Below are 14,526 nucleotides of genomic sequence, written 5' to 3' on the forward strand. Positions count from 1 at the left end.
ACTACCCGTCATTGGACGAGTTACAACGACCTTTTTCTTATTATACAGTTGTAAAATGTGCCGCAATTACGAGGTTATACAGGGTGTCCGGGGGTAAAGTGCGCTAACTTCTAAGTATTTTTGAATTTTCAATGTTTATTTTCCCATATAAAAATATTTTCCCGTACAAAAATATTTTCCCATTCAAATAATTTTACTTCTTAACCTAAAAACTACCTTAAAACCAGTGGCGGTTTTCTCTAAAGTGCGCTTGTGCGGCGAACCCCCATTAAAAAGATGAGAAAATAAAACAAACTTGTTTTATAATAATATAAGCACATTATAGATAGCACGCTATTAAAATTTCGCCTTCAAAACCCGCGCCACCGAAAAATACGATACATATTCCAAGTATGTGCGAGTTGTAATCCGCGCCAAACTATTCATACAAAAGAATTTTAGCCGGTACAAACCCTATGACGGTGACATATACAAAATTTGGTCTTTCTTTGCAAAACTAAGACAAATTGTGTGCGCCGAACACGCGTTGTGATATCACGTGACCTCCGAACATTGACGAATGTAACCGAAGAAACCCGAGCACTTCGCGGACTGACTGGTCGACGTTTGACCTTTGAACCATAGGGAAGCAAGTGTTATTTTTATGTTATATTATGGTATTTAACTTTGTAGTCATTTTTGTACATATTTTTGTTTTCTTGTTTCTGCATTTCTCCAACCGTTTGCTTATGGCATTTGTAAATCTACTACCTATTGAAGTAGACCGATTTTGATTTCTGTTTTCGTATTTTTTTTTTTAGATAAGTCGTTATATTCCTTAATTATATTTGCGAAAGTTTCGGCAAACGCCCCATTGTCGTCGCTAGTTATGCAATTTTGTGTTTGGTCCAGTTCTCCATCTCCAGTATTCTTTCGGATTTCAAATTGAAAGCGTTTGCGTATATGTTTATTTATGCGTTTGCGTATATGTTTTTTTATGCGTTTGCGTTTATTGATTGTCGCGAATATTTTGTCATAATTTTTTTATACAATGGCGGAATACAGTGTTGTCTATATAAAAAATAATGCCAATACTTATGAAAAAGGTTGGAAATTAAAAATAAAGGGCCTCCGCGTCCTGACCTCTCATTAAAGCAGGTTTGTGCCGCGAAAACCGAGAAATTCACTCGAGTTTTTAAACGTGATTGGTACGCGAGCTGTACTTGGTTATGTGGTTGCGAGGAAACCAATCGGTTATTTTGCTTCCCCTGTTTAGTTTTTGGAGGCGACCCATCGTGGTGTAAAATTGGAGTAAACGATCTTTCCTTTATTAATAATTATAAATATAATTTAATTCCTATAAAACTTTTCGCATTATCTAATAATTGTGTCTAGTGTAAAGTGATTTAAAAACAATAATATGTAGGTACCCCTCCCACTAACTTTATTTAAGTTGTGTGACTGCTGCCGTATTCGACTATTTGACGAAGGACAACAGTAAGTAAATTTTAATTAGATATGTTTATCTTCTCTTGAATTTCCGAACCCCCTGTTAAAAAGACCACGAACCGACACTGCTTAAAACCTTGAAACTACGAAAGAAGTTATTTATATTTGTTTTACTTATACTATCAAGGAAAATCACCCTTCGAAGTTAGCTCACTTTATAAAGTTTGAAATTAAACAAAATAGAGTGCCATCCTTCACAAGCGAATACGGGGCGATTTGTTTCACAAAGGCAAAAGATTTTTTTTAATCATGTACCTCATTAAGAACTCTGGCATTGAAAGGGTTAATATTGATAAATATGATAACTAGCCCCCTTTTACAGACGACAGTTAACATACGTAATAAAACCATTTCACTCAATGTTATTCAAAGGTACTTTGAAAGCAAAACGTTGACATTGACGTGCAAAAATAATTATTGCTATTTTTTCATACACGAAAAAATAACATTACTATTTAAAACCAATAACATGGTACAACAGGTAGGTCATTTATGCAAAAAACTTGCGAAATATGGTCATATATTCCACTTGTTATTTTGAATGTTAATTGACAGGAAAGAAATGATTTATTGTTTGTCTTGTTTCATTTTTGCCCGAAAGATTTCTCCCATACGAATTTTGGTCAGTAGCGAATTCATACGACCACGCGCAATAATGATTTACGATCTCAACTGAGATGGCATCATAGATAATTTCATGTGTCAAACTAACGAAGCATATATTTTTTTAACTAATTGAGTGGAAAGCACTGAATATATCAACTCAACAACATTTGTACTAAATCTCGAAAAAAATTATAATAATTATCAAACACGAGATAGGAAACATTATTGTCGAAACTGGAATTTAAACTCGGGATCTTCTGGTATCCTTCTCTATCTGATGTTTGATATATTGCGTTAATTCTCAGAGCAACTGTGTTACACCGATATCTGTGGGTGGTGGAGGAGGAGAAGGATATGAGAGAGGATAGTTGGGAAGGACCTGCCTATTCAGATCAGATCTCTAAACACGATTATTGCAGTTAAAATTCTGAATGGGTCTTTCACGAGAGCGATACATAGAGTAGAATTCTACAATATATATTTTTAAATTTAAATAAAACAAGGTGGTTTAAAAGCTGATGTAGCTAGGTGGTGGAGTGAAATTTGTTCGCGATTTCTAGCAGACTTAAAAAAATGTCTACATTATTTATTATTATCCACTCGATTAAAGGGTGTTTGGTTTGGCCATTCCTAAAAATATTAAATAGAAACATTATATTTAAACACTACTTACTGCGACTTAAAGACAATGAATCCATTTTTAGAACCAATTTTTAGGTTCAATTTGGAACATAATGGCAAGTGATCGCTCAAGACGATTTTGCAAACTTGCGATTAATGCCACAAATCGTGTTTTCACGAATGAAACGATATAGAGTTTTATAAATCTAACTGTAGGTTCCTTTAGAAAAGAAAGGAAATTTATTCAAACTTTTGCTTGGTGAAAAATTCGTATACATAATTACTTTCCCACGCAAGGTGATAAGAAATCGGTAATAATAACATATTATTATTAGAGATTTATGGCTCAATCGACTTCTTTACAGTAAACAATCTGATATTGTTCTAGAAGAAAGAATCTCTCGGTTGGATACTTGGATTTTAAAAATAATTTCATACAAAATCTAAAATGAGCTTGAAAACTCTTTCTAAAGTATATATTCTTAATAGTACCTGCTAGAAAAATGATATTCACTGGTTTCCCGCTTGTACTACGAGGGAATATATACCGTGTCACAGACATATACATAACCTGCCAACGGTTTAACGAGTTGTATTTGCACTAAAACGCACCATCAGTTATCGGTTGTCTCAACCATTGACATATTCCTTTAATCTCACCACACGCGTGGCAGAATAATATTATTTAAAACCAGTTACTTCAATAGTATATAATAACGTTGTATAATAATTAAGATATTTAAAATAATTCAACATTACAAGTCCACAATATCACTAAGTCTAGCTGATGTGGTTAACTCGTACGGTTAAATAAATCACATTAATATACCATTAAACTAATATTGTATTTAATGGTGTCAGTTTATTCCAACAACCCGTTCGTCAGGTGTTTCACAGGTGGGCAAAATGGGTAAACCTTTTCATTGATTGACCAACGGATGTTCATTCTAGGCAAATTATATTTTTACTATTCTAAAATATTTTTCTTCAACTAAAGCTTTCGTTATGTTTTCATTAATTATGGTCGTATTCTGATATTTTTGGTTTACTTTTTAAGACGATCTCATATTCCAGATGTCCTTCGAATTCGGAAGGGGCGCGGCCTATTGGCATGGGTTATAAAAAACTTGAGAACCAATAAAAGAAAGCCGAACCCCAGACTTATATTTAACCAATTACGCCCATAAACGAACACTGGTAAAATTTGTAAAAAATCCGGTATAATATAATATCGGCATAATGCATAACTCTTCCATTTATCATATAAGGAGATGCACTACGTCGTGTCATATTTTAAATTGAGCCGCTACCAATAACAACCCTTACTTAGATGGCGATAAAGTTTAAATTCCCGCTTAACACCATCCGCCTGTTTTGATTTATGCAAGAAAAAAACATGGCCAAAAAGTGCCTTTTATTTTATTTTGAGGATGTTCAGGCATGAATATTTGATTTTTTTTAATCATTTTATAAATAACTTCATTTGCCACATTATACAATAAAATCATGTGCAAAAATAAGTTCGTGAGTAGGAGATTTTGATCTTTAAAGCAGTTTTCATAGACCTCATACATTATTTTTTTCTGGGCTTATAAAAAGATTGATCTAAAAAATACTCGATTATTTCAAAATTCAAGATGTATTCTACTCGCAGTATTTAATTAAAGCATCTGAAAATCAAGAATCAAATAAAAGTGATATGTTTTATAGAAATGAAACGTTTTCTTCTATTGAGTTGTCAGTAGACATGGACATATTTATTTTAGGTCGTGTGGCTTTTATATTGCCTTTTCTGACCTTGTCGACGAACGGTTCAATATTAGCAATATCTTACGCTATTCGTTTTATAATGAGGGACAACCACTATCATGCGGTTAGGTTGTGCAGAATCGGGTAATGTTATTTGATGAAAAATATTTTAGGAAACATATTATACAAACAAAATAGCACGTGGTGCCGATTCTTAATCGTTATATATGTAGTAAACTGTGAAAAAAAAAAAAATACATACCTGCATCTGAAATTAAGTAGAGACTACATTATCGGAAAATCCTCCCGTATAACTAAGGACTAACGATGTCGGTGGCATGGTTATTCCTTAACACTTATAGATGTTGACATTTTGCATTGAAATTGTTTGACTTTTTTAACCTAGATTTCTACTCTGTATATTGCATTAAATACCAGTCTCTGTGTACGAAATTTAGATTACACCATTCGTTGAAGTTTTTAGCTATTTATTGACAAAGTTTTTTTATACAAAGGAAAAAAAATTAAAAGGTATATTAATGTCCATCTGTGGAACCAGCAAATTTGCCTTAGTAATAGAGTAATTCAAGAATTTGAAAACAGGTATGCCTCGCGCCAATCTGCATTATTTTCTTAATTTATTTTAACATCGCTCTCTTTGTGTCAGATTGAAGATTGTCATTATTTATTTTGTGGATGGATTTCTTTCGCGTACCATTTTTTTATTGGTAAGTATAGCCACGGGCATACGTATAAGTACTGTGATAACATCAATTTAAAACTTTCTCTAATGTGTGTGTTTTATTTAAGTAAGTTTGAAGCTTTAAATTGCATATTGTTTTTTTTGTTCACAGATAGCTTTAACGATATGATAGAGCTGTAAGCTGCTTGGTTCTGAACATGGAAATCGGGCATGGCATGCCTCACCTTTAGATCATGCTTCAATCTATCGTCCAATTCTAAATAAAAGTTGAATGTCTTTCTGCAGCACCCCTGACTATGTACCTGATTTTACCTCTATTTTCTCAATTTTTCCTTTTCTTAATCATATTTTTACGTTGGCATCGGCCTTGTATCATTTTCAGCTATCCTCGTGGGTTATACAGTACTATAAAAATTAATAATTATAACACACATACGCCTCAGGCAATCATGAATCTCATTTTCACCGCATTCAATCCACCGTCGTCCTTCCTCTAGTAGTTTCATTCCTCTATTATGGACTACTGGTCTGACTTTCGTTGACAACTCTTTAATAGCGATTAAAACACAATAATAAATTATAAAAACTCATCTAATGAATCTGCATGGGTTTTTTCACTAACAACTTATGTAGAATATACGGACGTGGGCAGATTATTACACTTAAATGATTTTTTTTTTAGTTTTTCAAACTTTAATGACATAACCAAATTACTTTAATTACATGAATGGCTAATAGTATAGTAGTGATTTAGCTAATGGTAGTTATTTAGTGAACATTCCTTTGTTGCAAGTTTAAGCGAGACAGGAACATTTGTTTCCATTCAAATTTGGATGGAAGACTCTTTTAGTTATCTTCTTTATTTTGTGGTAAATAATCTTTCAGAATCAAAATGTTATTTTAAAAAGTTTCCCAACGATTCAAATAGCAGGTATCCCAACCATCCTTTCATCTTCTCCTCTCCACGCTACACCAGACTCGCAAAATTCTAGATACTCCAGGTGTGATAGTTGTCACATAAAAAATCAATATCTACGTATGGGTACATTCTGCACGCAATTTTGCAAGTTGTTAAAACATGAATGCAAATATTTATTGAGTACTGTTCAAATATTAAATAAGATATTATTTTTGTTAAGGCCTCGCAGTAACCGTTCAAAAATGGTTTGAAAGAGAAATATGTAAATACGATTGTTAGAGGGAGCGCGCTAATATTAAAAAACGATAATAATTAAGCGAAAATGCTGAAAATGTTTAATAAAATACTACTCGTTTGAAATAGAGCAAAATTCTCTCGACAAATGCTTTAGTTGCATTTAAAGATACACTGTGAATTTTCATGCCTATAACATATTAAAAACATGTTTTTAATAATTTTCGGAGCTTACTTTACGATTTGTTTCTTTTTTCGGAACTAAAGCAAAAAATGTGTATATTCTTGGTATACCTTATATTGTCGGTAATAGGCATTAAAATCGCTTAACAAACGGAGTGTATGAACGTTCGATTTCAAGCACAAAACTGGTTTTTATTTATTTTGTAAATAATGTTATAAGAAAGCAAAAAAGTAAATCAAGTGAAACTTACACAGATAATATTAGCTATAGTACTGTATTTTTTAAAAGTTGTTTCCTTTGCGCGTTCATACAAAAATATTGTAAAAACATTTTTTTATTAGCTTATTTTTATAGTTTTTATTGAGTAATTTATTATTTTATTTGTATTCTACTCAAACGAAACGATAGGAAAACCTTCAATTTATCTAAAACATATTTTTTGGTATCCATAATGTACACCAATTCGTTATAAAGATTAATCATAATAGTGATTAGCATTATGCTTCGCCTTAATGAGAAACTTGTTACTTGTTAAATCGGTAGAAATTGGGTAGGCAAGGGTATTTCTTCAGCGCACGAGAGACCACCAGTGTCGATGTGTTTTGAAAGAAAGATTGTGGGTGCGATATTAAGCGAATGAAATATAATTGAACTTAAGAACTGAGATATTTGATAGGTTTCTTTTTGATAGGTAAATTTATACGCCGTTTTAGATTATTAGAAACATTATACTTACTATTATTAATTGTGGATAAATATTGAGGATAATCTTTTCCTACGCTAAAAAATTACGACATTAAACATGAAAGAAACACGTATTTAGTAAAAGAAAAAAAACGTATTGTTTTCATAAAGAAAATTGTCTAGTTTCGACAAATTCAGAAATACGTAGATTTTTCTTACTTATACTTAGTAGTTAATTTTTCCTTTTCCGTGTAGTAAGCCAGTTTATTTAAGCCTATTTTGTCTTTTTTCAGACAAAAGTTACCAAAACAAAAGTACAGGTTATAGATACTTTCTATAAATTTAAAAGTTAAAAAATGTTACTGAAATATTAAAATTCGGTTTTAAAGTTGATGCAACGGAAATTTCAAATAAAACAATAGAAAAAAATAAAGGCTTATAAAAAATAAAAAGGAAACGGTCATAATTGGGAATTGAACCCAGGATCTCCATCTTACCGGGACAACGCCTCTAACTACTCGGCCGTTGAGACCTTAGTTATTTACTTCATCATAGTCGATTTCATATTTCAAATTTGGAGTTAACAATATTATCGTCAACTAATTTTTCCCATATTTTCGGCTGCTTTCTTTACCTGGTAACCCATAATTAACAGGTAATTCGGAATTAAAAAAATTATCGTCAACTAATTTTTCCCATATTTTGGGCTGCTTTCTTTGCCTGGTAACCCAGGTAAATAAAAATCGGATGTTTTTATCCGAAATACTATCTAGGTTAAAATTAAATTAAAAATTAATAAAATACTTCGTTTTAACCACTTTTATTGTTTATTACCAACATGTTTCATGAGCAACGCTCACTTCTTCAGGGTTTTTAATAAAACTCAAGTGGTTAAAACGAAGTATTTTATTAATTTTTAATTAAAATGGTGCCACAAAATAAGTTTGCTGAGTTAGAAGAAGTAAAATTAAATGGTTTTAGAACTTTGAAATCATACAAAAAGATCAGCCAAAAATATGGGGAAAAACAAAATTGTTAAAAGTTGAAGATAATTCTGATAAAGACGTAAAATTATGAGGTCCTAATTGCCGAGTGATTAGAGGCGTTGTTCCGGTAAAATTGAGGTCCTGGGTTTGATTCCCAGTTGAGACCGTTAGCTTTTTATTTTTCTATGTCTTATTCTGTTTCATCTTTCGTTTAGATTTATTATCATTATCTTCTTCTTCAATGATATTAACATTATAATAATGATAATAACATTAACATGATATTAACATTAACCTTTAAAAGTTATTAACAGAAGTTATTCCAATAAAATTGCACATGAATAAGATTATTTCTCTACAATTCGAATTTGGATATCTCAAAACTTGTGCAAGTGCATTAGTGCACTCTTTCCTGAATCGTGAAAAGGGAATAAACAGTTAAGCAGGTAGGTAGGTACCTACCTAATCCACAGTCTTCTTACAAGAAAAATCCAACCGTTTTCCTGACACAAGTCGTGTTCACGGTAGCATTTATTTATTTTCATCGCAAATTATATCACTCGCCGACTTGCTCCATCATTCGTAATATTTTTTTTACTCTCAGATGTGAAAGAGAAACCACAGAGTTTCGTGACTCGAAACATTAAGTTAGACTCGGAGATAGATTCAGTATAGTCCGAATTGGAAGTTTTCCTTTTCGGACATTGTGAAAACAAGTGAGTGAGGGCGACCACTCAACAGTCTATACAAGTTCCAAAGAAAGCGCCAACGGCAGAAGTGTCCAACCAACGGTCTACAATAATTACAATAATTAAAATCACAACATTGATATTTTATTTTAGGTGAGTAGGTACGGCACAAGAGGCCTAACTATTCACAACCGTCTGGAGCCATTGAAACTATGGCATCCCCAATTGGGGTGTGTTGTGAGTGAGGTAGTGGGTAGGGGAAGGTAGTAGGAAGGGGAAGTAGATAGAGAAGATGAGTTGGAGAAATATCTGGTCAAAAACACAGCGAAAACCATTTCAAGCATCTACTGGTATATATATCATTTTATGCATAGGTACCTACATCTATTTATAAAAAAAGTGTATGTGACCTGTGGCGGACGGGCGGACATGGATTTGATTTTTATTCAGTTTTCCATAGTTTTATAAAGTTTTATTCCGAGATTGATGAAATTTTGCACACTTGACTTTCAAAACAAGAGGAAGGTCACTGTCTACATGCGACTTTGAAAAACCACCCTACACCCTTTCCCACCTATTAAAATAAAATTTTGACACTTAAATGTGCAATATAGCTGTGAATGAGGAATACTTGGAGCGGGTGGATGAGTTTGTGTATTTAGGAAGCATGTTTACGAGAGATGTGAAGGCTGACAGAGATATTGAAAGAAGAGTAAATGCAGGTAACTCCATTAATGGAGGACTGAACGCAGTTGGCGCTAGCAAAAAATTGTCCAAAAAAGCGAAGTCAGCACTCCACAATGGAGTGCTGGTATCTACCCTGATATATGGAAGTGAGGTATGGAACTGGCAAAGAAAGGATGAAAGTAGATTGAATGCTGTTGAAATGAGATCCATGAGGCGTATGTGTGGTAAAACCATGTATGATCGTGTGAGGAATGTGGAGATCCGCAAAGAGTGCAAGGCTGATGTAAGTGTAATGAGTAAGATCAAGAAAGGGACGCTTAGATGGTTTGGGCATGTAGAGCGAATGAGCGAAGAAAGGAGTGTAAGGAGAATATACGATGCAAATGTGAATGGTAGCCCGACGCCCGAGGAATACATGGCACGACCAAGTGAATCAGATACTTTAGTCGGGCCATGTCAAGAGTCAGAACAATAGAAGAGTATGTATGAGACGATGTATGAATGTGAATGAGGCAAGGAGTGTGTGCCAAGACCGAGTTGTTTGGCGGTCCGTTCTCTCTGCCTACCCCTGCGGAGAAACGGCGTGATGGTTAGTTAGTTAGTTAGTTAGTTTTGTTTTCAAAATATGAGGAAAATTACAGTTCTTCTGATTTCGTAAAACACGGCGTAAGCCCCGGGCAACGTCGGGAACTTAAGCTGGTTTACCACAATAATAATTATTTACGACGGGGACATCACAAAAAAATTTTTTTTTCAGAATATTTTTACACGCGCACGATGACAAAAATCAGATTATTATTATCAAAACTTCCATCAAAGAAGACATTGTAACATAAAAGATAATTAATTAAACTGAAAGGTTGAACACCAATGGGCCATAGTGAGCTTCATAAAAAATAGAGCGTATGTACCTACGTTATATACATAAGAAATAATTATATATTAATAATAATAATTTTGAGAGCTGCAAAAGATTTCAATAATTTAGGAACATTTATTATGTTATATAAAACCCTTGTCAAATGCCAACTTGAGTATAACTCTACGTTATGGTCTCCATTTTTCAATATTCATTCAGATAACATTGAAAAGATTCAACGGAAGTTTCTAAGGTTTATAAATTGCATATTCCTATACAAAACATAAATTACAATTACCTCTTGGATAATTGTAATTTATCATTAATACTGTTACAAAGAATACTACATTTTAAAATTGACTTTCCTGAATTACTTCAATGTATCAATATCCATGTTCCCAAAAAATTATGCCGACATTTCTTACCTTTTTACTTCAATAACACCATGACACGAGCTTACCAAAATTCTCCGATTCCGAGACTTCACAATCTCGGAAACAAATATTCTGATCTGGGTGATATATTTCATTTGAAAACTAATCAGTATAAATGTTGTATATTCTATCACTTTTATTCTTCTAGACACAAATAGACCTACGTACCCATATAACTTCTCCTCTTCTACTATTTTGTTTTGTTGAATCTTTTAAATTCAATTATATGCGTGAGGATTCATTTTTGCCATTATGTTTACATTCTTCTTTATTGTATTAATTTTTAAGTGTTTTCTCTGATACAAAATGCTTGTATTTTATTTAAAGAAAAGCCCACCAGGGCGTGTAATAAATAAATAACCAATGAACGTTATGAATCGAAGTAAATATCTTTATCACGTTACAATGTAGGTAGGTATATAATATCTTCCCTGGAGAACACATACCTGCAAAGGTGCAAAGTGTTAAAACTATGAATGGAATGAATATGTTGCATAAAAAGTAGGTAAGTATACCTACTTTCATAACGGGGTACAATGTTGAACTGCTTGACGAAAATTTATTTTATTTTGTTGATGTGGATAAATTCATGTTAAAGGGATAAACAAATATATTTTAGTGCATTTAAATTGTAGCATCCTCCTAAAAATACTTATTAAGTTAATAGTAGTATATATTCCATTAAATCAATAATATTTATCGAGGATAGATCTACAGTATCTTGACAAACAGAACGACTTAATGAGAATGAAAGATAAGAAGGAGTCTCTTTTTTATAAATTTGTACGACAAATTAATCAACCATTTACAATATTAAATGTTTTTTTTTCGTAACATTATTTGGAAGATGGTATGCAAAAAAGTTTTCAGATGATTTAAATATAAATCATCACTGTAGAAAGCAATCACATTGTAGTTTGACATATTTAATAAAAACAAAACAGTTATTTTGTTTAAAACCACGATTTTTTTCTAAATTTATTGACCGACCGGTTTCGTTTAACTCAAACATCACCAGGGTGCAAATTAATACTATTCATAAAACCAGTATTAATTTGCACCCTGATGATGCTTGAGCAAAACGAAACTGGGCGGTCAGTAAATTAATAAAAAATCGTTGTTTTAAGCAAAATAACTGTTTTATTTTTATTAGATATAAATTAATTACACCTACTCTTATAGAAATTTAATTCAATAGCACCACTCTTCTTGTCATGAGTGGTATTGTCACATAAAGATTATGTGACTAGTGCAGTTCTTGCCTATTTGGGTTATTTTGTCTATGGTGTTTTTTTTTAAGTTTGGCAATTTTTTTGGGGTAGACAAATAGTTTTTGTTTATGGTCACTTCCTCCCGGACAGCCATCGGCTGGCTGTACGCGAATTAGTCACTCACCATGGAGGTGTTTTAATCTGGGTAAATCATGTGAATACAATTTGTTTTTATCTTTAAAAAGGGCGCGGGGTGTTTTTTCCTAACACGAATAGTTCGTGTAGGTTTTTATTTTTAGTGGAGGTTATGTGAATCCCACTTTTTCGGTGTTGGCAGGTGGCCATTTTTGTGAAATTTGTTTTTTGGACTTGAAATTGTAAAGAGTTTGGTCCTGGGTGTGGCTAGAATATTATGTCTGTTTAACCCCGCTTCGCTAAGTCACGGATTGCTGTTGGTTCTTCTTAAGTCCGTAAGTCTTGGAGACTGGTTGGACCACGTGCTTCTCGGATGGAGATTCTTGAGACGCTCTTTAAAGGTGTAGCGCCCTTCCTCCCTAAAGTAAAGGATGACCTTGGTTCCCTGGATTACACGCCGTCCCCGGTAGATCCGTTGTCTCGTCACGGGTCCGTTCCCCTCTACCAGAACCAGCCTGAGGCTAGAGACGCTCTTTGAAGGTGTAGCGCCCTTCCTCCTCAAAGTGAAGGATGACCTTGGTTCCCTGGATTCCACGCCGTTCCCGGTCGATCCGTGGTCCCGTCACGGGTCCGTTCCCCTCTAACAGAATCAAGTTTTCGTTCGCCATCCGTTGTTTTCCTACGATACTCGGCCACGTTTAGTTAGCATAGTGTGTTCAGGAGTCCATCTGATATGTTTAGGTTTGATATTCCTAATGTTACATTGGTATACTTTGAACTCCCATATATTGTTTTTTTGATGGTTACATTATAGTTTTATAAAGTTCATTCTCTTTTATTTTCTGATTTCCTACCTACTTGACAGAAAACTAATCCCATAATCCTGAGTTGTGATCTCTGCTCTGCCGTATAAATTCCACTACTTTGATCCTGATTATCTCACCATTACATTGGAATATCTTACCATAACAGTATCTTGAACTAGTCGTGGTGGCGATTACGGCTAATATATATAGATTATTCTAGATTATGTATCATATGTCTATGTGACATTACATCCACTCTGCCTACCTCTGCTTGGTTTACGCCATGACATGACATGACATGTTATTGGTTCAAAATTGTACATTCACATTATTTTTTTATTAAAAACTTACCGGTCTGATCAGTTTATAGTCCGATAGAGCCCTATGTCAATACGGTATTGATGAAACCCATCGTCAGTTAGCGATATTTGCGAGCACGGTCAGAATATGATTCCAACAGTCGGTAGACAAAATTCGCTACTTTTAGCGCGGCCTCCAAAGTGTCGGATAAGCTGTCAATATGCACAAATGTTTGGATAATATCGTTCGTTATTCAAAATAATAATAATATGACGTATTATTGAATGGGGGTGAACTAACTAACCGCTTAGAACTGAAAGAATTCGGATACACGTTCCACTGACTTAATTAATTATTTTAAGACGCGGTCGATTGATTCCATTCCAACTTGGAGAAACAGAAGTTCTTAGTTATAACTAAAGACCTAGAGAACTAATTAATTATCTTTTTAGTGTCAAAAAGTAGATGCAGACCGCCAATGTATATTAAAGTTATTATTTCAATTCAACATTGTCAATATATTAGTATTTTAACTTTTACCGTCTGACGTTTAGGAATATCAATTCATAGAGAGATGCACCAGTGTTGCCAGCGTATATCATATTCTGATTTATTACCTTATCAATATCGGTCTGGATATCAACAGTACGACCGTGCTCGGGAAATCATCAGTAGTTACGCCTATCGATCCGATATTGTGAAGATATCGATTTCACTGTGCTACAACCCCTAAATTGATTAATGAATGCGGATGAAGCAAGGAGTGTGTGCCTATACAGCGTTCCATCATGGTTGGTGAGTTTGATTTCAGGAAAACGTTTAAGAAACAGCTTATCCGACATCCGGTGTTAACCAAAAGTTAACAACCGGTTGTGACTAACTGATAAAAGAGTAGTTAATTTTGGTTAATCACGATCAGGCAATAATTAATCCTATTATTGGGTAACTTCTGTGATTGAAGTCTGCACTGCGTAGGCAGGTGCGCAATATACTAAAAACTGTTAATTAACTGGCAGTGTAACTTTATGTGTGAATTAAAGATCGACTAGATAACAACTAATGAAATAACGCTGATGAAACGGTGTATTTAGTTAAATACTAGCGCAGAGCTGTGAAAAATCACCGAATTAATAATAAAACTGCCGAATAAAAAAAGGTAAATTAAAATTTTACTTTTAAATTAAAAATAAATTAATGAAAGCTTTTTTTAAATAAAAGATCATTTTTTTAA

This window comes from Hesperophylax consimilis, chromosome 14 (genome assembly GCF_061612785.1).
Source record: "Hesperophylax consimilis isolate HC1 chromosome 14, BYU_Hcon_1.0, whole genome shotgun sequence".
In the NCBI taxonomy this organism is placed as follows: Eukaryota; Metazoa; Arthropoda; class Insecta; order Trichoptera; family Limnephilidae; genus Hesperophylax; species Hesperophylax consimilis.